Source organism: Zeus faber (assembly GCF_960531495.2).
Source record: "Zeus faber genome assembly, chromosome: 7".
Classification (NCBI taxonomy): domain Eukaryota; kingdom Metazoa; phylum Chordata; class Actinopteri; order Zeiformes; family Zeidae; genus Zeus; species Zeus faber.
In genome coordinates, this window is record NC_137203.1 from 11,533,070 (window position 1) to 11,557,620 (window position 24,551).

General features: G+C 44.8%; 1 protein-coding gene across 1 annotated transcript in view; it reads left to right on the plus strand.

Annotated features, from left to right (window-relative positions):
* The window catches only part of fbxl17 (F-box and leucine-rich repeat protein 17), a 257,819-nt gene that overhangs the window by 118,139 nt on the left and 115,129 nt on the right, over positions 1-24,551 (plus strand). The gene's annotated exons all lie outside the window — the stretch shown is intronic.

Consider the following 24,551-nt stretch of genomic DNA (forward strand, 5'->3'; position numbering starts at 1 on the left):
ATGCATTAATATCATGAATACACTGAATTGGGAGTCTATGGGGTGTATGTCATCAGCAGATAGGGATATGTACAGTTGTGAATCACATGCTTAATTATGGTAATTTATTTTGTGTTTCTTTATGTGCAAGTGGGAGCATATAGAGGTTAAACAATAAGGGGCCCAGCATCGAACCTTGGGGCACTCCAAATATAATATACACCTTGTTCGAGACAAAATCTCCAATGGACACAAAGAACTACCTGTCCTGTAGGTAGGTTCTAAACCAGTTTAGTACTGGGCCAGATAGGCCGACCCATTCTGTAATCTCATAGGATGGTCAACGGTGTCAAAGGCAGCACTGAGATCCAGGAGCAGAAGAGCAGATAGTTTTTTGGAATTAGTATTCATATGCAGATCATTCACACCTTTAATAGGTGCCGTTTCAGTGCTATGGTGAGGTTGAAAACCAGATTGATAAATGTCTAAAAGGCTGTTTGATAGTTGTTAAGCTGAAAGGAAATTGTTTTCTTCAAGTATTTCGCTGGGGAACGGCAGGTTGGAAATGGGCCTATATTTGGCAATAACTGTTGCCTCGTGATAGCTCTTCTTCAGGAGTGGTTTAATGACAGCTGTTTTAAATGCTGCAGGAAATATACCTGATTGAAGAGAGCCGTTTAAAATGTCTAATACCTCAAGTGCTCGGCAGTTAAAAACAGTTTCAAAAATGTGGTAGGGAGAGGGTCCAAGCAGCAGGTGGAGGACCTGAGCTGACCAACAATATCATCCAGTTTTTTTTTTTACAGCTAAAGGGACAAAGTGAGACATGGCAGCAGTCATATTACTGGAGAACTGGAGGGGGGGGGGGTTGTTCATTTATAGAAGTTGGGGCACTAATATTCTGTCTGATAGCTATAATTTTGTTATTGAAAAATGTAGCGAATTCTTCACATATTTCAGTGGAGAGCATCTCTGATGGGGTTGTAGATGGTGGATTAATAGGTCGATAAACAGTGGGGAAGAGGACTTCACTATTGCAGATATTTTCATTAATGATTTTTTTAGAAGAAAGACTGTCTGGCCTGTTTAATTTCTGTGTTGTATTGATTAAGTCTAACCTTGTCAATTTCATGGTGAACCTGAAGTTTTGTCTTATTCCACTTTCATTCTGCCTGGCGACAATCTCTCTTAAGCTGCCGAACGACCGCTCCATTTTTCCAGGGGGCTTTTTGTTTTCCTATGTTTTTAGTTTTAACAGCTGCAATCTTATCAATGATGTTTTGTACTTTGGAGTTTAAGTTGTTCACAGTGTCCTCCGTTGATGATGCCATGAACAGCGGTAACTAATTTACAGTTCTCTTAAAGTTTTCAATGGTATTATTGTTAATGATAGGTTTTTTAAATTGGTCGGTTACCCCTCTGTTGTACAGGAAAAGCAGACATATCAAAAAATATGCAACAGTGATCTGAAATAGCAACATCCATGACACAGGGTATAGTGATATTAGGTCAATTTGATACGACTAAGTCCAGAGTGTGCCCATTTTACCTCACTCAGAAACATGCTGAGTGAGGTAAAATGCCTCCAGTAGGCTAATCAAATGTTGAGCATCTGGGTCTGTTTGATTGTCAACATGAATATTAAAATCACCTGAGTTAATTACACAATCATAATCAGTGGAGACCTTCGACAGCAACTCAGAGAATTCATCAAGAAAGCCACATTTAGATTTGGTGGCCGATAGACAGTAATGATTAAAATCGGAGCACTGCAGTTTATAGATATAGCAAGGTGTTCCAAAGATGTGAATTCCCCGAGGCGGATTACCTTGCAGCTATACCTATAAGAGAAGACAGCAGCTTTTCCACCGCCTCTCTCATCAGCTCTAGTGCTTTGGGTGTACATGAAATTAGGAGGTGTTGTCTCAATGAGTGCGACTGTGCCATTTCTGTCCAGCCAGGTCTCAGTTAGTTGAGTAAAATCCATGTTATGGGTACTTAACTGACATTTAATTAAGCCGTTTTTATTGTTCTAGGTGCATGGCTTTTTGGGTGTCTGATGAATTTGTAAATCAGAGTGACAGTCATTAATGTTATTAGAGTGGATTGGACTCACCAAACATCAGTAGTGAAGAGAGGATTTCAACATAAGTTCCATGTTTGTGGCGAGGATACATGATCCGTGAAAGTTTGGATGTAATTCATCACATCTGAAGACATTTGGACAGTTTAAGAAGGTGGCAAAGTTGTCCACAAACGGTAGGTTGAGGGAGCAGCAGTATCCCTTGAGCCATGTGTGTAGCTGAAGGACACACCTGAATTTTACGTCTCCAAAGCTGGGACGCGGCAGCGGACCAGAGACGATGAACCGGCTGTCTGACTGTGGAAGACTTCGTAAAGTCTTCTTAAAGTGTCTGATTGTTTGTTCCTGAGATTGTTGGTTCCGACATTGATGAAAACCGTGGAGGCAGACGGGTTTTGATCCAGCAGCTTTGAGATTTTGGAGCCTATATCCTGGACGCGGGCACCCGGGTAGCTGAGGGTTTTAGCCGCAGGCAGGGTGATGTGATCGAACCATGGAGGAGCCGACAACGAGCATGGTTGGAGGTATGGCAGCAGTGGAGTCCCGAGGGACGGCAGCAGCAGCTGAGCCAGGAGGGCACCGTCCTCCCGGAGGAGGCGCAGGCAGGGGGTCCAAATCAGTGGCTGCAGGGCGGTGGCAGAGATTCCGCTGCGGGAGTTGGGAACAGAGAGCGGCAGGATCAAAGCGGGGTCCACGGCTGCGGAGAAGCCGGCTTTGAGCGGAGGCCCGGGCAGACGATGGATGGGAGGAGGCTGGTGGCAGTGGAGATGCTGCCCACTCCCCCCCACCCCCAACAAAAAAGGGGAGCTCCCGCTTATCCCTGACATTGACTGTGGGCTCCAGGGCTTGGAATCTGTTCTCCAGCCGGAGAGTTTCCGGCATAGAGCGGCGCGAGGAGTGCTCCTAACACCGGCCAGCTCTCGCCGCCAGGGTCCAGGGCTCTGGGATGGAGCAGGTCCACATTTGAAAATCCGAGGCAAGGGTCAAAGCCAGGAAATAGAAGGGATATCACAGTGCGAACAATCCAAAATGCAAAATCCAAAATTAGGTAAAGTTATCAGGTAAAGTTGGGAGCGATTCAATGAAGTAATGCACTGATGTAAACAGCACGTCAGTGCGTTAGTGGGAAAGGTAACACCCAACCAGGGTCCCCCAACCGGAGGAGCTTCTCCCCTGGCACCCGGTGCGCAGGTGGGGGCATGGATACTCCATGCTGCTTCTATCGTAGTGTTGGGTTGTTCAGGGACGATCAGATTATTTTGAACGGCTGAAAGAAAAATGGCCATACCCGTGTGGTGTCATTTGAGTAGCCACACCTGTCTTGGTTCGAGGTAATTGGGCCCAGGACGAGGGTGGCTGTATGCCTGTTGGTCGTTAGACTAATCAACGAGCTACAGGTAAAACCCCAATCCCCTCAGACACACAGGAGAGGAGCCCTTGTCATGACAAGACAAATGCCACTTGTCAGGCGTGTGGCAGGCGGATCTGCCACAACCCGCTAATTTAATTTTAAAAGACGTTTTGTGATATAGTTAAATATTGTCTTTTAGGCTGCATTACAATAAAGTAATGCACCTTTCTGAACTTCATAGACTGTTCAAGCTGATCTTATCAATGCAATGCCTCTACCTAATTGGTTACTTATTTACTAATGATTGTTTCAAATATTTGTTGTGTGTAAATATAATAAGTGTACATAGCCATCCCCACAACATTGTTAAATGATCTCTATCAAGGTATTTATGCAACAAAATATTTGATTTTGTCAAATTTTCATCTGCCTTTTTGCATGTATTGCATGCAAAAATAGAAGTTAAAATGGGATTTGAATAGAAGTAAAATACGCTTTTTGCTTTGCTTTGCAAAAAGAAAATAGCACACGAATGGAAAATGAATAAACCAATAACAACAACAAGATTTGATTGGAATGAAAGTTGCACCAGGTACAATGTCGTTCAAGATCTATTAAAAAATATTACATCCGACTCAAACCCCCAAGAAAGCCGTATTGTCGAGTCTATACCTGGAGCAGAAACACTACCGTTCAGTTTAAAGCTTCAGAGCGTCCTCCATGAGTTATAACGGTAGCCTCACGCAGGAGCTAAATTAAGCTCTTCGCAAGTTGGGCGAAGTTCGGTCGGTTGTTAAGAGGTTTAGTGTGTACAAAGATTGTTTGTCTTCAAGTTATTGGTGGACGGCGCTCATAGTGGCTGCCAGAGGACCTTGTTAGTGTAATTATCTCATTCATAAACCGTCCTGGACAACAACCTACGACGATGACAACATGTATTCCCTACAGGGAAGGGTGTGTGCTTGGTCGTGTTTTTGTATCTCTTTTGGAATGGATGCACATATCCTCTTAGGCCTGACCAAGAGCGTAGTGAAATAAAAGACCCCCTCTTTCTGTGTGTGTGTGTGTGTGTGTGTGTGTGTGTGTGTGTGTGTGTGTGTGTGTGTGTGTGTGTGTGTGTGTGTGTGTGTGTGTGTGTGTGTGTGTGTGTGTGTGTGTGTGTGTGTGTGTGTTTGATCCTATTTGTTGAGTCGTTTGATGTTCCTTTACGAGTCCTTGGAGATTTGTTGGGCCACAGAGGGATTCTCGTCTGCAGCCAATGGGATCAAAGTCACTAGGCCAGATCTGGAAGTCCGCCTGTAGTCACAGACACTGTCTGTGTGTCTGTCTGTGTGTCTGTGTGTGTGTGTGTGTGTGTGTGTGCGTGTGCGCGTGCGTGCGTGCATACAACCATTTGCATACATATCACATCTGCTAATTATTTGTTTAATGCCTTTTTTTTCATATGCTCTCTGATTCATTTGATCAGTTAGTGTCTGAGGCCGTGATCCCAGCGTGTTAAACATTTTGCGGTATTCCGACTTGATAATGACGGCCTTCGACGTAGTGTTTTTAATCACGCCGCACCGCAAATGAAATCCTGCTTTGTGCCTGTGCACCTCTTCAGCGGATCATGACAGGTTTTGTTTGTAGTGACACCGCTCCGCCGGATGTTACGGCACTTCTGACAGGCGCGGTGTTTGGAGTCGCGACGCCGATCCCTCGTCGAGATAACATTGAGCTGGACGGACGCAGTCGCAGAACTTCAAACCTGAGACGCACTTCAAAAAGACACTTCAAATGTTTTGGCAGCGTGCTTAGTTGCTATATGAGCAACGTCCTGAATTGTTTTACTCCATCAAAAGATTTGTCTCCGACAAACCATCTTGACAGGAAAGTGTGTCATAGTGTAAATACCCAAGAAGTTTAAAAAGTTTTCTCTTTTTTTTTTTTTCGTCGATAAAGTACAACTCGGGCTTCAACTCAAAGCACAACAAAGTTTCCCCCCGGCTTTGTAACTCATACATTGTTTTGCAGTTTGTCAAGCAAAACAAATGCGCACGTTCGGCACCGCATCGAGTCTGTACGTTATCAATCTCCATAACGTCACGCCAGCTCGGTTTAGTTTTTATTTATTTGGCAAATCACAATATGAAATGCACGGACAAGATAACATCCTGGCAGCGCTAGCTCTAATCAGTCAGTGTAAATACATTTTCAAATGAACATGATGTTTATTCCGACCTGGACTGAGTTTGTCGGCCAATCGGAGAGGAGGAGTCCCGGGAGCGCTTCCGTGCTTCCAAACCAATGGCAGGTGGAGGTGGTGGGGGAGAAACGACTTTGGTTAGAATCTGAAATTGGCCAAGTACATTTTCATACACAAGGAATTTGGCTTTAACATTTGTAAGTCAAACGAAATATTTCTCTTGAGTGTGAAACATATTCTTTTGTAGAAACCCTGTTGCAGGAAGTTTGTGACCACATGTGAAAGGACAACCCATGGCGACAATCAGCCGATGATATCGAAGACAGTTTTTATTTAAATTAAAGTTTGCATCGGCTGAACACAATTCTGTCCTCCAGTCCAGTGAGTTGTGTAGTTCCGTGGTGCACGTGGACGGGCAGAGCGGAGGCTTCCAGTCCAGCAACTCGTGTTCCGTTCCGACAGAGATGAGCTCATTACTTCCTACGAAACACATCTGGGAGTGCGTTCGAATTCTTATACTGAGCCGTCACGCAGGCTCTCATACCACACACACACACACACACACACACACACACACACACACACACACACACACACACCTATGCATGTACCTGCGCGAACACACACAAACATACACACGGACCACTTGACCTTGGTTGCTATGACAACAGCAGGCTGCACTGAGGTGTCAATGTGTGCCTCTTTGACAAGTCCCAACGGCTTACCAGCTTAAACCCACCCGTACTGTGTGTGTGTGTGTGTGTGTGTGTGTGTGTGTGTACTGCATGTGTGTAATGATGATTAATGCTTCTGTTTTGAAAGCAGATTGGGAGTTGCTGTGTGTGTGTGTGTCTGTGCGTGTGTGTGTGTGCGTGTGTGTGTGTGTCTGTGTGTCTTCCCTGTCTCTGTACCGTTGAGCATGTGTTTGCTTCTGCGTGTCTGGTTGCGGGAGTTTGTTTTGGCCTGATTGTGTGCATCAGTAGTTTTCATGCCTCGCACCCTCCTAGCTGTCACCGGCTTGATTGCTGTTTATAGTTTCGACAGCTAAAACCTTGTCCCTGTTGATTATCTGCCCCTTTCTGTGCGTGTGCGCTGTGTGTGTGTGTGTGTGTGTGTGTGTGTGTGTGTGTGTGTGTGTGTGTGTGTGTGTGTGCGTGTGCGCGCGTGTGTGTGTGTGTGTGTGTGTGTGAGAGACATTGTATTTGTTTGACAGTGTGTGAGGCTTTACTTGTGTCTGAAGTATTTGCAGCAGTCTACCAGGGTTCAACTTTTCCCCTTCTCGTTGACTGGGAGGACCGACGCAACAATCGGCTTTAAAGTTTGAAAATGTTTTTAGTCACAGTGTGATGGCTGTGTTGTCCGAGCCAAACAGCAATTAGGGCGGCACTCAGAGCCTCCTTTAATTGGCTGTTTAGAATTCAGCCTCGCAGTTAAATGCACAACTGCATCTGAGGGATACTCTCATTATAACACAGGAAAATGCATCACAACACAGGTGCATCCGCTTACGCATGCTGGTGTGTGTGTGTGTGTGTGTGTGTGTGTGTGTGTGTGTGTGTGTGTGTGTGTGTGTGTGTGTGTGTGTGTGTGTGTGTGTGTGTGTGTGTGTGTGATTCAAAAGTAAAAGAAGCACTCTTCCCTTAACATAAAGTATATCCGCCCCAATTAACAGCTTCACGTACAGGTCAGGTGATGATTTCATATGATGTAATAATTGATGTCCTTGGATTGTTATTGACAATCTAGATACTGACATGTTGGGATGCAAAATTGTGTGATTAAAAAAATGCCGACCACGCTGGGCTCCATATCGTTCAGAGTGAACCATACTTCAACTAATTCAACTAATATATCCCAGCCCTTGGCAGGTGCCATTGGAACGAGATGGTCAATGTTATTCACTTCACCTGTCAGTGGTTTTAATGTTGTGGCTGACCGGCTATTTTCTCCATTTTGAGACACCTCTGATTACACTTGTTACGAAAGTTGGGGGCCAGCTATCTGTGAATAACATCTTTTAATTTCCATTGATCTGTATTTTATTTTGCCAATATACCCTACTTCTCCATGCTCCTCAGCCGACACTCTGTTCTTTGCTTAAGTGTTCACCGCTCGGTCGATGTGTAGACCTAGAGACCTAGCTCTGCTTCCAGCGAGCTGTGAGACAGGAGCTGTGAGTTGCGATGGGGATGTCGTTATAATGCTGCATTTGACAGCGACCGCTCGTTTCACGACGATGTTGACCTTAGATTTGTGCTGGGCCAGAAAGATGGCTTTCTTTCATTTTGCATAAAGGCCACGAAAGAAACATTTCCCTCACGCAAACATCAGAATTTATTTTTCTTTTTTATCTTGTATGTTTTTAGAATTGAAGGTTTTTCTCCCGCTCACACTCACACAGCTTTCTGATAACATGTGCTGCCGCACGGCAAAATGCACAATGTAATTGATGTTCTCGATACATTGCTCTGTAGAGCCAGCAGATAAAACGGCTTCTTTGATGCTTTTAGGGAAGGCAGGCTTCCATAATCATGTTTACAATCTACAGTACATAACAACACGGAACAAACAGACGAGGGGAACAAAACAAGCTGAAGGCCATTCAAAGGTGGCCTAACATGCACTTATTCACATTTATAAATGTACATACTAGGGATGCTAATGAATGTTGAGTTTTGAGTTTTTTCTATAGCTGACCGTCGTTAACTGATCATTAACTGTTACCCGACGATATTAAAATATTAGGGCAGTCCCCCGAAGGAAAACACAAAACAAAATAATTACTGTCTTTTTTTTATTATTTTTATTGGACTTTACAAATTATAATAAAAAATAAGGGGAATCATAAATATGTCTTTATAACCGAACACAGCTCTCTGTGCGCCCCCGATCCAATATCAACCAATTACACAGCCGAAGAGCCGTGGAGCTGTTGTAGCTGTTCCGTATTTGGAGCGGTTCCTCCAAATAAAACAACTGAAAACAGTGTGTCTTTAATTGTTTTACTTGGAGGAACGGGGACGGGGCATGGAGTTCCTTCGTGAGTGAGTTTTTGTTTTATTTATGAAATATATTGAATAACCTATTTTTCTTAAACCATGCAACCTTTTTTTTGTTTTAATGACTTTTTTATTTCTAATAATATCTTTTTATGTCCAAATTCTTATTGACGGTTAACAGTTGATTATTATCATCCCTAGTACATACATACATGAATAGAAACATGTGAAAGAACCACATATAACATAACATATAATAAACACACACAATGGCGGAACAGTACTCCTACTCCGACACACACTACTTGAATCTCTGCATGTGTCCCTAATCCTGTGTTTCATTATATTTCTCAAATCCACTTCTTTGTGTCTCGTCTCTCTTGCATGCTGCTGCTGATGTCGCTGTGTTCTGCATCTCAAAGGTAAGAACAAGTTGTTTCAGTGACACACCTTATTATCTCTGTATCTCGGTTTTCTCCATCACCGCACGGCAGCATTTTCAGCTGTATTTATTCAGACTGTAATCACTCAGGTAGTTCTCTGCATCAAGCTGTTTTTAGTTGGGGAGCGAGCACTCCACAGATTTTGTATTTGCCTTTATTTGTTGTTGCTATAGGAAGAGCCCCCCCCCCCCACACACACACACACACACACACACACACACACACACACACACACACACACATTCTGTTTCTGCACCAGTTCCTTTATTCCTGGAGCTAGACTGTATTGGTTCACGTTTAATTCCTCAATTGTATTTATGGGCCTTACACACAAGTTTCACAGTGTTTGGAGGCCATTTTCTCTTCTCTGCCAACTGTGGCTCTCTCCCCTTCTTTTCCAATGATGGCTGCTTGGCTGTGCCATTAGCGGCATACGGACGATCGTGCACACAGGTGTACGCGCGCGCGCACACACACACACACACACACACACACACACACACACACACACACACACACACACACACACACACACACACACACACACACACACACACACACACTGTTAGAGTTCAGGCTCAAAACCACCGTTTTCAACAGCAACTCGTTTTCCGTAGCCAGTCTGTCTTGGCCCACTTCAAGGCACCAGGGTCACACACCGCTCCCGCCACATCGCAGCCTGTACCAAACTGGGCCAGCAGAAACATCATATTAGTAGCCAGTAGTCGCCGGTTCTGGCCAGGCGCAGGTTGGCTTTCGATTTTTGCTGGGTCCGTGCCATGCCAAACAAGCTTGTAGACGAAGCACTGCCAGGCATCTGTGCTCGTACCCACACTGTGTCTGTCTGTCTGTCTGTCTTGTCTGTCTGTGTTTGCCTGCAGTGGTGGGGGGTTCTACTTCTAACCAATACCTGGGCAGGTCATGGCGAGAAGGCACTGCAGTGGCCTGGTTACCCAGAGTGCATTACACCTTTACACCTTAGGAGGTAATGCGATTAGGGGGCAGGGACAGGAGATTTGTTCACAGAGCATAGAGAGGAACATCAAACACAAAAAGATGGGATTATAAAAAAGGTGACAAAACACACACACAGTCAGCTCCCTGGGAAAGAGGTAGGGCATGGTGTTGAGGAAAAGGAAATGATGGGGGTCAAAAAGTGTAAGGCCCGTCTCTTTCTCTTCCGTCTTTGACTGTCTGGTGCTTCATATTTGTGACCCGCCGCTTCCCAGCCCAGCGCATTTCGGAGCGCTGTACTGTTGGCTCTGTGTGGAAAAACATTGTAAATTCCATCCTTGGTCCAAAATCAGATTATAACCAATTTATGTTCCTCAAGTTGTTTTCTATCTCTCAACTTATTTTCAAAATTGAGTTTTGATTTCTAAATATCAGATAAATATTAAAAAGTCGAGGCTACATGCTCCATCAGCATTAGTGGAGTACTCACCAAGAAGTTGTTGAACGAACGATGATCTTACGATTTCCTTTGGTGCAAACACGCAGATCAAGATCATCCTTCAGCTGACGTCACTTCAGTAAACAACGTTTTAAAGAAACAACAACAAAGGAACACCAGAAGAAAGAAATTTCACTTCTCTGTTGAAACATCATCTCAGTGTTGTTATGGATTACGAGGAGAGGGAGGCAGATGCTCTCAATCATATTGCGAAACTGGCAGCAGGAGGCGGCGGAGCGGGGTGCTCCCAAAACACAAGAATTCCCAGAATGCAAATGTCTGGGAGGACCTCGCCATTTGCATTCTGAGAATTGTTGTTTTCTGATTTTCATGTCGGCCTCTTCTTAAAAACTATCATTGTTATAAATCAATAAAGGCAGGAAAGGGGACTGTTTAGAAGTTACACAATAAAAGGGGGCTCATTCTAGTCTCGTGAGCATGACTTTCAAATGAAAACAATTCACCTAGAATGATTCATTTGAATTTGCATTTTTTTTAATAAATGAATGATTCAAATATTTCAGAAAAACACATTCAACATTATCTCATTGAAGGAGTACACTACTATCCAGATGTTACCATTTAAATCACAAAAAAATGCTGAAAAAGTCATTGCTTCCAAAATATTTGTTTGATTTCCACAAGTGATTCTACACTTTCATATTATGTAAAAAAATAAATAAAAATTCAAAATGTGACCCTAAACCCTCCGCCCCTTAAGGCTGTAGGCCTCAGTTCTGTGTGTGTCTATACTGATAGTACGGATATTAGGATCTTTGTGGGTTCATGACAAAACTGCATATAAACTTTTACTGGCATCTGGCCCTATTAACGCATCGTAGGATAGGCTTGCCAGTGTAGTTTGCTTGCTACAATATTTCAACAGCTGTTCCTGGGGGCTGGTTGGTTTTGGACAAACTAAAAATGCTCACGTACTCACTTTGCGTACTAAATTGTAGTATGCCATTTTGGATTTCGGGACTGAAGCCTATCCAAGGTGATTAAGGTGGAGTGCAGCAAGATTCCCTGAATACCACGTTAGTTCCATTCAATGGACAATTAGCCTCCAATTAGCCTCCAATTAGCCAAACCAGCGTGTCTTTGCAGTTGTGAGGAGAGATGATAGATTAAAACCCAGGTCTCTAAGGCAGCAGCGCTACCCACTGCGCCACAACGCCTTCATAAAAGTTATTGAAATTTTAAATCCTCACTTAAAACTCTAAACAGGGGCATTTGGCATATTTGTCTTCATAATGCTGTTTTGAAATGCATATTTTCTTTATTTATCCCCTAGATCAGCTCTTTTCTCTGAAAACTAAAAATATTTTATTGTTGTTTCCAATAAAAAAAATAAAAGGAGACACTGGGCTAAAGCTAATATTCCTTGTGATGTGTGGTGGCTCTGTGTTCACATTCCAACCATAATACTGATTCATCACTTAAAAGCCGCTTTGGTGTGGATTTCCAAAAAAAAAAACAAAAAAAAAAACAAAAAGAAAGCCATCATGCTCATACCAAAAAAATGTGGTGAGAGCAGAAGTTCAGCTTGTAAAAACTCTAGAACCCTTACGCCCTTACAGGGGGAACTTTGTGTGGTCTGGTGTGGGCCAGCATTGTGCGTGTGTGTTTGTGCGTGTTTAGCAAAGACACACACACACACACACACACACACACACACACACACACACACACACACACACACACACACACACACACTCGGCCAGCATGGCCCCGGCCTGGAGTGACATGGTTTCTCACTCTGGTTCGTTGAGGCTCGTTAAAACGGCCAATGATAGGTTGATGTCATTCTCGTCGACCACATCTAGGCTATTTCTGACAAAAGCAAAAGCTGCTCTAACGGAAAGACCAGCAGAAGGGTTGCTGGAGCCCTGTGTCAGCTTCGCAGAAAAGTCCTACGGATCATCGAGCTGAGGACGTCTCCGCTGACCTGTATGACGCATGTGCGCGCGCGCACACACACACACACACACTCACGAGCAACCTCTTCCTGCTGTTTCAGATGTGTCCTCGTTCTCCTGACGGGGGCCAAAGGAAACACATCGGCAGCCATTAAAGTGGGGTTGGGATCTTTATGAGGGGCTGTAATGTTTTTAGTGAGCTGTTATTACACAGTGTCCGGTTTCAATCGCTCCGCTGATGTCTCCTCTAAAACCTGCACCGCGAAAGCTCCACTGATGTGGCCTCGCTAATGGCGGCGCAGGACAACCAGTCGAGCACAATCTGTCTTGTGCCCTTCATCTCTCCTCTCCCGCTTTGACTCCCTCCCCTTGGTTTTACCTCTGCCAATCCCTCCACCTCTTCCTGATTCCGGATTTCGTGGCGATTCCCTCTGTGCTTTGATATATTTTTGTTCCGTCAGCCCCTTACTGTACTGCTCAGAGGGTTCATGATTCTGTTTGATTGTACGGCAAGGAAACACACTTGTTGTCTCTCTCCTGTGTGTTTGTGTTTATTTGTGTCTGCTTGCATTTGGGTGCACGTAAGTACTTGCGTGCAAAATCAGCAGGTTCTTCACTATCAGCCTCTCAAGGGGCATATGATGGTATGGAAATGTGTTCAGCGCAGCACTCCTAATAGTTCTCGCAAAGATCATATGCTCTGGCGAGCCATGGAAAAGAGCCAGAGTGAGAGCGGTGAGGAGAAGACAGAACCGGAGAGAAGAAGAGAAAGAGCAGTGTGGAAAGGCGTATCACAAACAGCATAATGCTCACCATTTAGATGCAGGAGCAGATCCATAATTCATGTTGCTAATGAAAACTAGGAGGTGAGTGTGGAGGGAGCATGCAGATCAGCTGGAAAGCAACAGCATTACCATACAGATATAGGGTTAATGCACCTCCTCTCTTTCCCCTCTCCTCTCGCCTCCCCTGCCTCTCCCGTCCTCTGCTTCGATCCCCTAGCCTGGTCCTCGCCACAGGATCCAGCTCGCTTTGGACCTGCGCGGCAGAATATATCGACCGATTTGCGCCTACTCGGTTAAAAAGAGCTGATATTGGCAGGCGGGGGGTGGAAAGTGCCGGGCTGAAAAAGCAGCGTACGTGTGCCGGCGGCCAGTTTCTGGGAAGGAACTACTGTAGGTTTCCACCGGGCCCGGTGTTTTGTACCGCAAGGTAGTTGGCCTTTGGAGCAGATGTGTGGCCGTGGAGGGCCTTCTCCAGAAGTTGGGCAGATTATTGTGCTCACTGGAAGAAGAGGTTCCCGTACAAAGATTAATTTCTGATTTAGAGTTGGAGAGCGGAAGGACGACGGACGAAGTTTTAGGGGCTCGTCTCTGACTCCGGAGGACACGACTAGAAAAGTCTGTTATCTTGATTTATCCGTCAACAGCAATGCAGAAAACAACTGTGAACCCACACACATTTTGAAGCAAGGATTTGAATTCTGAATTGATTGCAGATTTTGGGACAGAATTTTTAATGAATTTTTCAGAATGATCATTCAAACTGTATCGTAAGGGAAGCGTGTGAAATCGAATACCTCTCCTACTAAATGTGACCCAACCTTTACTTCAGGGTCACATTTCGGAACATTTTGTTTTTTCCCATGTACTATACTTTCATAATATTATTATGAAAGTATAGTATCAGGGCTTCAAACAAGGTATCATTTGTGGGAGTCAAGCAAATCTCGTGCCCCGGCTGCCAGCTCGGCCCGATCGAGAGCTTCTGCCTCTTCTTTCCTCATCATCCATAACAACACGGAGACGATGTTTTCACAGAGAAGTGACATTTCCTGCTTCTGGTGTTTTATTTGTTGTTGATTCCTTAAAACGTTGTTTCGGAAGTGACGTCAGCTCTTCTCTTCGTGCAACAGTCTTTTATCACACGAAGAAGACCCAGGTGCTGTCAGGGTTCATTTATAACCTTATTTTATCCAAACGGTTTCACATTCTGACTTGACACACACGCTGGGAATATGGAAGGATGATCTTGATCTGCGTGTCTGCATTAGCGGGAGCCGTAAGATCGCCATTTTGCGCTGTTTTGCGAGTGGGTGAGTAACTTCCCTGTGTAATGGGGGATGGTAGCTCAGGCGGTAGAGCTGGTGGTCTAGTGATCTAAAGCTTGCTGGTTCGATCCCAGGCTCCTCCTGCTAGCATGCTGTAGTGTCCTTGAGCAAGACACTTAACCCCTAATTGCTCCTGATGGCTGCGTCCGTCGGTGTTTGAATAATTGTAAGTCGCTTTGGATAAAAGCGTCTGCTAAATGACTAAATGTAAATGTAATGTAAATGTAAATGTAATGCTGGTGGATCACGTAGCCTCAATGTCTTAATATTAATCTAATATTATTGAACTCAATCTCAATAAGTTGAGCAATAGAAAACAACTCGAGGAACATAAATCTGCTAAAATCTCATTTTTGACCAAATTTAGAATTGTTTGAATATAGATGTTTTTTCCGTTCAGCCAACAAGACAGCGCTGCGAAATGTGCCGGCTTAGTGTGCTGTACACAAATGTACATTTCTTGAATGTTAAGAGTCTAAGAATTATTTTCTTCCTCCATATTTACTATTTAAAAACTCAACTTGTTATAAAGCACACACTCCACAACTCTGTGTGACCTGCAGTGAGTGCTATCTCAAAGACCAGCTGGACAGTCCACCGACGGTGAAAAGCTGCACTCTGTTGCCGAGCACATAAGGGTCAGCTTTTTTTTTTTTTTTTTTTCTCTCTCTGCTCATTGGCAACAGTAAAGGAAGAAAAAAGCAAAAGTTATTTCAGTGAAGGCATATTGTAGGTGTTTTGTGTCCTGAACTGAGTGTGAAGTAGAAATTTCTGGCTGGCTCTGAGGCGCTTGGACTTTGTTTTTTTAATGCCTTTTGAAAAACGAAGGCCAAGGCCTACACACAGAGAGGTTGATGTTGTGTGTCACTCAAGGGCACATGAGCCAAGGGAGGAAGGAGTCAAAGATGTGGTTATCATGTGTTTTGATGGAGCCACAGAAGGCTAAAGGGCCGGTGGTAGGATGCGATGCCCTCTGCCTCCTTTTGTCTGGTCAAATATTCTGACACTCAAAGACCCTGAGACTTCTAACTTCAAACCGCCTGCATTTCAAAAGAACCATTCCGACAGTCACTCAGTCTGTCAGTCAGTGCCTGTCAGTCAGTCACTTAGTCAATATAATGATTCTCTCTCCCTCTGCCTGACTCTCTTAACTCCACTGGCTTTTTCCTCAGTGCTTCTCATAAATGAATGACTGCATCTCTGTCTTTTCCAGGGGATATGATTGGATCGTAAGATCTCACATTCTACCTACACACCTCATGTCTGCATCTCAAATGGTACACCCCAAAAGCAGTAGTGAGGCAGTTCCTGAGGTCAAATTATATTAGAACTAGTGACCTTCTGTCACCTTTGGAATGCAGGGTGTTTGTAGTGTTTGTTGTTTGGCAATTTGTTTGTGTGTGTGCACATGCATGTACAGGTTCAGAATTCCCCTATTGTGTTTGCTATTTGTTTGTGTGTGTGAGTGCCTTGGGGCTGAACGATTAATCAAATTCATACTAACATCGCAGTTTATAGAACGCAATTTTCAAATCGCAAAGGTTGCGATTTTTTATGTTACACAATCCAACCAATAGCGCCGTCCAGGGCCGGCTCTTCCTAAAGGCCAGATAGGTGGCTGCCTAGCGCGCCATCCCGAGGGGGGCGATCTGTGTCACTCTCTGACGGTTGCGAAGATGCCTGTGGAATGCAACAAGTGTGTATAGAAAGATCCCTGCTAATGGGGACACATCTCCGTGACTCTCTTATCATCCCCGCCTATAGCGATTGTTTCAATGGAACCTCTGTTGAGGCCCGGTGCCCTGGCCCGGGCCGCAGTGTGTTGTGCGGGGCGTGTGCTGCTGGCGTTGCCCGGCACACCTGTAGAGTCGGTACAGAGCCTCTTCCAGAACACTACGTTTTTTCGTATTTTTTACCTCTTTTTAAATTTAATGATCACAAAGCTGTCCCTGAGCACATGGAGTGGCGCTCTGTGTATGGATGTATGCACGCAACATTTTGATAAAAAGAAAAAAATAATGTTTTGCTGAAACACTGCATATTTTTTCAAAGTTAATTTTCAGGTTCTAACAAATAAAAGGCTTGAAGTTAAATCAATCCGTTAATATTCCACTGTGATTGAAGGTTTTTCTTTTTACAATTCAATAGTTAAATAAAGATGTGGCATTCATATAATTTTATGCATAATTTATCTCATCTCATAACACAGTGGCCTGGTCTTCAGGAAACAGCAGTTTATATGTTGACTATCCAATGTTGTGTTGGTAATACTATAATGATGCAATGATTTATTACTTGTATTTAGTGAATAATACAGAGAGGTAAGGTAAGGTACTTAAAAAAAAATTGCATACTAAATCTCAATCGCAATATTGGTTTAAATAGATCGGAATTCGATTAGTTTCCCAAATTGTTCAGCCCAAGTGTGCATGGATGTACTTGTTCAGAATGCCCCTATTGTGTTTTATTCACAAGAGCCAATCTAAGTAATGAATGCAGTGAGCAGGAGTATGAGGGAGTAAGTTAGAGACAGAGAGAGAAAGAGAGAGCATGGCACAGCGTTGGCTGAGAGAGAGAGCACAGCATCCAAATTATAATACAAATCATATCAAGTCAAATAAAAGAAGCTGAGATTTACTAGTTTCATTTCACATCCACAGATTCTTCAGTTTAATAGGTCAGCTGGGAGAGAGAGCTAGGGAGGGGGGGGATTGTGTGGGTGAAATGGCAAGTGTGTCATCCCAGCCTCCTAGGCCTCAGCCCACTAGCTGGCAATAGAACAATGTTGTGCTGGAGGCGTCCTTTATTGGGAAAGTTGAGCCATTAACCATACCGTCAAACCCCCTCGCCATTGCACTGTACATCCTGAGAATATACATCATTCAGCCTCAACATTAAAACCACTTACAGGTGAAATGAATAACATTGCTCATCTCGTTCCAATGGCACCTGTCAAGGGATGGGATACAGTACATTAGACAGCAAGTGAACAGTCAGTTCTTGAAGTTGGTGTGTTGGAAGCAGGAAAATGGTCAAGCGTAAGGATCTGAGCAACTTTGACAGGGACCAAATTGTCATGGCTAGACGACTGGGTCAGAGCATCTCTAAAACGACAGGTCTTGTGGGCTGTTCCCACTATGCAGTGTTTACTAACTAGCAAGAGTGGTCCCAAGTCTTGTGGGCTGTTCCCGGTATGCAGTGTTTAGTAACTAGCAAGAGTGGTCCAAAGAAGGGCAACCGGTGAACCGGCGACAGGCTCATAGGTGCTCAAGGCTCACTGACGCATGTGGGGAGCGAAGTCTAGCCCATCTGGTCCGATCCTATTGAAGAGCTACTGTAGCACAAATTTCTGAAAAATGAATGCTGGCTACGATATTAAGGTGTCAGAACACACAGTGCATCGTAGCTTGCTGTGTACGGGGCTGCGTGGCTGCAGACTGGTCACCTTGCCCATGCTGACCAAAATTGCCTACAGTGGGCACGTAAGTGTAAGAACTGGAACATGGAGCAATGGAAGAAGGTGGCCTGGTCTGATGAATCATGTTTTCTTCTACATCATGTGGATGGCTGGGCGTGTGTGCATTGTTTACCTGGGTAGGAGATGGCACCAGGATGCACTATGGGAAGAAGGCAAGCCAACGGAGACAGTGTGATGCTCTGGGCAATGTTCTGCTGGGAAACCTTGGGTCCATGGCAACAGTATTCCCTGATGGCAGTGGCCTCTTTCAGCAGGATAATGCACCCCGCCACACAGAAAAAAATGTTCAGGAATGGTTTGAGGAACAAGTCAAAGGGTTCAAGGTTTTCACTTGTCCTCCGAATTCCGCAGATCTTAATCAGATAGACCATCTGTGGGATGTGCTGGAACGACAAGCCCAATCCATGGAGGCTCCACCTCACAACTTCCAGGACTTAAAGGATCAGCTGCTAATGTCTTGGTGCCAGATACCACAGGACACCTTCAGAGGTCTTGTGGAGTCCATGTCTCGACGGGTCAGAGCTGTTTTGGCAGCATGAGGGGGGACCTACAAAATATTAGGCAGGTTTATTCATTTTTATATTTTTTATTTAAAACCTGTGCTGTCAGCATGCTTAGCATACAACACAGAGTATTTATATACCATTGCATCTAGGACAGAGTTAATCTGTGGAGTTCAACTTCTCAACCTGCAATGCAGCCCTTTTTTATTGTTTAATCATCAAGAACTGCTGCAATCACTCTGTCCTGTGGATGACCTGTAGGATGACAAAAGCACAGCTCTTTTGTTACACAAGTACATCACAAATCCCCCTCTTTGGACGATCTTACCATGGTTTGGTTTATAAACAACTAATCATGATATCTTTTCCAAGAGGGGGAGAATCACCACGAGTGAGACAAATAAACATAGAAACAAACAGCAACATCAATCTGGAAAAACAGAAACAAAGAAACATCAGACAACAATATGTATCGACCAGACATAATTAAGTCCAGGAAAATTGGAACAGCAATTCAGCACATGGCCTCTTCCTGTGATACCTACGGCAGTAAATGAGTGCGAAGAGGAAAAGGTTGTAATCAGGATGGTGTTGGGGGCTGTGTTCAAAGCAGGTGCTGGTGGTGTGTGTGTGCTCCTGCGTTGAGTCTGTGTGTGTGTGTGTGTGTGTGTGTGTGTGTGAGATGTGTCCACCAGTGAGTCCACGGGAATTGTCCCAATTAGTTCTGGTGTATGAGGTCGGAATTATATCATTGTCCCTCCAAGCAGCGGAAAAGGCCCCGCAGCCACCCCTGAGTTCCACGGCTGTATTGACACTCTACAACCGCAGGAAAGCCCGGAGCACCATTCCCTGCAGCCACAGAAGACCCTCAGCCCCCAGAGAAGCCTTGAGCCCGCAGACACACTGCCCCGAGGAGCATAAACCAGTCCCAGAGAGCACAAAGAGACCCTGCACCCCTGAAGCACACATATACAACAATACCAGGGTGCAGAACCTGGGCCGCGGGCACCAGGCCAAGAGCAGGGCCCCCGTACCCACCAATGACCCACAATACCGCAACCGGCTAGATGCCCCACCCGGGCCACACGTCCCGAGCACCGAACCACATAGACGAGTGTGCATGGCACAGGACACTCCGATGTCAGCTCCCCCTGCAGCCAGGCAGGGAAGCCAGGCAGCGGGATCAAGGCCAACAGCCGGCTCCCCCACCGCAACCCACGACGGCGAGCAGCCTCCAAGGGGCCCTGGAAAGCACCCTGCGGTGCTCTGCGCAGCAAGGACGGGTTGCAGCAGGCCAGAAACCACCTGGGGCAAACCACCAGGACCTCAACCCAGCCAGCAGGGGCCCCACATGGTCGCCCCCCTGGCCAACAACTCCCCCATGCAACCCACCAACGCCCTGCCACCCCGGAAATCCCAGCGCTCAACGTCTGCTGTTGGTAGATGTAGTTAAAATTGTGGGGCGTCGGGGGTGTGAGTCCTCCAAGAATGTCGATTCAGAATCCCTCTCACCTTTCCTGCCCGCAGACCCTGGTCTGGTGGAGTGTTGTTTGGAGTAAGAGTGTTGTTTGGTCGTGCTTGTGTTTTTCTATCTCTTTTGGAATGGATGCATATATCCTCTTAGGCCTGACCAGGAGTCGTTAAATAAAAGACCCCATCTTTCAGCGTGTGTGTGTGTGTGTGTGTGTGTGTGTGTGTGTGTGTGTGTGTGTGTGTGTGTGTGTGTGTGTGTGTGTGTGTGTGTGTGTGTGTGTGTGTGTGTGTGTGTGTGTGTGTGTTCTAAGCTAATATGAGTGGTGTTAAAAATGGAGCATAGACATGACGCACGCCAAGGCAGGAGTGTCACAGGAGTGGGACAGGAGTGTGACGGGCAAGATCGCAGCCGCCAGCCACACCCCTGCCCACATAGCTCACACCCCACCTGGAAACCCTAGGCCTATTGTGTGGTGTATGTACTGAGTTCTGGCTCTGGGAGAAGCAGGTGGTTTTAATGTTGTGGCTGATCGTTGTAAATAAAAAAAATGCTGATATCTGCGTTGTGAATACTGTCTAATACGATAAAGTCGAAGACTTTAAGATTGCCATGACTCAATACGTTTACGGTCATGACTTTGTCAAGTGGCCGTGTTAATCAGCACTAAAATGGGCGCGAATAGGGTGACGGTGCTCTACTGCATGCAGTATAGTGTGTGAGCTACTGCGTGTCTGTGTGCGCACATTGTCTGAACGTACAGTGAGGCATGGTCCGGGTAATTCCCTCATAAACCGATTTCAAAGGTCGAAGCTATTGATAGCGAGCATCAAACCAGTATTTCCAACCAATAAGTCTTCTGCACGTGCAAGAGAACAATTTCTTGTTTTTGGGTACTTGAACTTAAAGCACAGTGACATCTGACTAGACAGAAACAGTGTGCATTTAAGAATGTTATCAACAAATGTCTTCAATGCTGAGGGAAGTTGATGAATATGAAGGTGGTTTTGCATTGTCTTTGTTTTACAAGTAGCTACACTTTCAACGACAATTGCTCGTTGAATTTGTGAAGCCCCCAACTGTGTGAAGTGAAATAGCCCTGTTATAAGCACTAAATTTTGTGCATACTGTGTGTGTGTGGTGCGTACATCTTTATGTACAATATAGTCCCATCGGGAGGGGGTGTAGGTGGACATGGGGCAGGGGGCGGATCAGCATCCGTCTACATGACGGCAATGACAAGCAATTCAGCTACCGTGTCTCTCCACTGACACTGGACTCAATCATTCTCACAGAAATGCCGACATGCATTCATGTCCATGGTTCATACTGCCGATGAACCATGGACGGATGGACTCTCCCCAGGGCAGGTCTGGGAGGCATGTGACCTCAAAGTAACGTAACGGCAAATAGCTCTACCTCCAAAATACTCCCCGTGATGTCGTGTTTCTCTTGAGTTACACGTGGAACAAAAGGTTTAATGGACGATTTGAAACCAAGATCTTATCTGCTTATTGCCTCATTAGGCAGTGATCAATGAACAACAGAGTTGTTTTTCTTGAAACGGGTTAATGATCCCGTGGAGATAAAGGGAGATAATAGGCATTTGAGAAGAGGAGAGGGGATATAAGTGAGGCAGATTGAGACAAAATGAGTGGAAGAGACAGGAAGGTGAAGCTGATTGTTGTCTGTTGGCAGGAAGTGAGCTGGTCCACATTATAATGTGAGATAACACGATATTAGATCACAAATTAGTATTTCTTAAGTAATAATTCTTTATCACTTCCTCGTTATCTTTTTAAATACCTTTTAAACCTAAAACCTGTTTTTCCTTTGAGGTCCCCGAGGATCTATCTAATGACCGTCTTCTACACATAGTCCTGGACCGGTCATATTTTGGACTTTTGTGTTTTACAAGTTTAAAGCAAATTTCACAATAAATAGTCTCCACACACGACTGTTACACAGAAACAAAATACTAAGTGCCTTGGAGGGACATGGTGGGGGGACTAAAAGACTTTTCGAAAAGCCTTTTAGTTCGACTTCCCTCATTAATATATTCTAACACTCATTGGTTGTGATGGGAGTTGAAGGGAAGAAACGATCCCATGAGATGTCTGTCTGCTTTCTGTTATTTGTCATACTTTAAATTCCTTGAAAGTGTGTGTGTGTGTGTGTGTGTGGGGGGGGGGGGGGGGGGTGTTCTACCATGGTGTATAAATCTGGGTCAGTGTGCTTCTTCCTGTCCTGTGGGAGTCTCCCTCTCTCTCTCTCTCTCTCTCTCTCTCTCTCTCTCTCTCTGTCTGTATTCCTCTACTTTTCTATCTGACAGATAAACTCAGAGGAGAGAACAACACACAAGAACAATTGTCTTGCCTCCCTTTGAAAAGCCTTACAAGCTCATGGGTCATTGACCTACTCATGTATACAACCCCCCCCCCCTCCCCCCACACACACACTTCCCACACAACAGGTACAGATACAGAAAATACATTGAAACACACATTTAACCCCCCCCCCCCCCCACACACACACACACACCAAAATCCTTTTCATCTTTTCTTTCTACTTTACCCTGATCACATCTTCTCTGTTTGCTCTTGGATTCTGTCATGAAACAAAACCAGCCAGTATGGGAGTGAGGTGTGTGTGTGTGTGTGTGTGTGTGTGTGTGTGTGTGTGTGTGTGTGTGTGTGTGTGTGTGTGTGTGTGTGTGTGTGTGTGTGTGTGTGTGTGTGTGTGTGTGTGTGTGTGTCAGGACAGATTGGTTTATGATGGGGTTGAAGACCTTGGCCAGCCCCCTCAGCTCCTCTCTTTGATTCCCCTGCTTCCTTCCACTAGGCGAGGCACACTGCAGGTTTAGTCTTTTTTGTGTTGTTTTTTTTTTTCCCCCTTCTTCTCCTTCTGTCTTCCCTTTGAAGATGTAATCCACTCGGCGAATTGTCTGAGAGTTCAACACTGGACAGCATGTTCACACGTACCTTAAGCCTTCTTCTGTTTCCCTCTGTCGATCATTTAATAATAGGGCCTGGCCATATTCAGCTTGTCTTTATTATTATCTTCATTGTGTGGATATCCCTTTCGACCAGGTCTGCAAGAAGTCCTTGTCTGGCTGAAGTCGAAAAAATTCAGATTTTCTTGCATAATATGACTTTACACTTGCCATGCTGCACATACACCTGCTGGATATTAGGGATGCGATGGTAGGCGGTATGTTGCTGAAACAGTTCGGTACGCCCCCTATGGTTCAACACGCTCGCGTGGACCGCGGTATTACGACATCACGGTAGAAGTCCACTGGACACGTTGGTGCCGCGACGTGCATGCTTCCCATTGAGTCCACTGTTGACGCTCCAGTGGCCACGTCAGCCCAGCGCAGCCGCGCAGCATTTCTTTATTTTCTCATCACCGCGTGCGCCTTTTCGATGGAAACACAAGATAATACTACAAAGTAATGTGTTTGTAAAGAGTGCAGTCCATTTAAATGTGTTTTACATGAGTCTGCATTGTATCAGAGACCTAGAGCTGCTGTCGGATTTGCTTATTGTTTAACATACAAAAAAACAAACATATATTACAACTACCCCTGGTTGAGGTGTCCAGTCGGAAAAGAACCCCCCTGAGATGGCCATGTCCCTTTTTATTACGAACTTATTTGTTCTTTGCCTCTCTTTTTTACAACCCACCAGTGAATTTGAACCTCCATCCCCCCCTCCCCCCACAGTCATACACACAGAGTGTTACACTAGTTATTCATGGCAGATTACTATACACACATTATTTACACCTTTTAATTATCGTCTTTTTAAATTATACTGAAACTGTACCGTTACCGTGGCCCAAAAACCCTGATACATACTGAACCGTGGCCCCGCTGTACCGTTCCATCCCTGCTAGATATGTTGTAATGGCTCCGCTTTCCTATAGACAATCAATGGCAAATCTGAGAAATTGTACTAATTTTGAGCACAATTAAAATACCATAGAATTAGTCTAGAAATATTTGTATTTACCTTTCTAAGCTTTCTGTTGGCCCAGTCAATTTATATTGAGTTTAGATGATTACCAAAACAATGCAATGCAATGTTGCTTATTGGCCAGTTTTTCCACAAAGTTAGGGACCGCAGTCTTTCAAAAAGTCTCAAGAAGAATCCAGGAGTGAGGCTCAGAGTCCTTCCAAAACGGTAAGTGGCTTTGCTGTCGACTGGTCTTTGTCTGTTTGGTAGAAGAGATGGAGTGATGGACAAACCACCTCACCACAGCGGCTGAACCTTATTCCAAGGACAATAGATTGAACTGGCTGGCACACAACACAATATGTTTAATGTCATTTCCCCTTGGAATCCTGAGTTGTTCTTGCTCTCAAATACAGTATGAGCAATTGTTTCCAGGCAACGTTGGATAAGTACAGATAACTGGAGATGGATGAACAGGGGGGAAAAAAATACATCACATGACTTTTCGCACGTAGGATTATGCTTTACATCAGCTTGCCAGTAGGCGGGCCGCTCACTTTCAATGTTGGATTCCAGCCTTTAGTAAGGAGATGCACTTGATGCATAACCTATTCCATC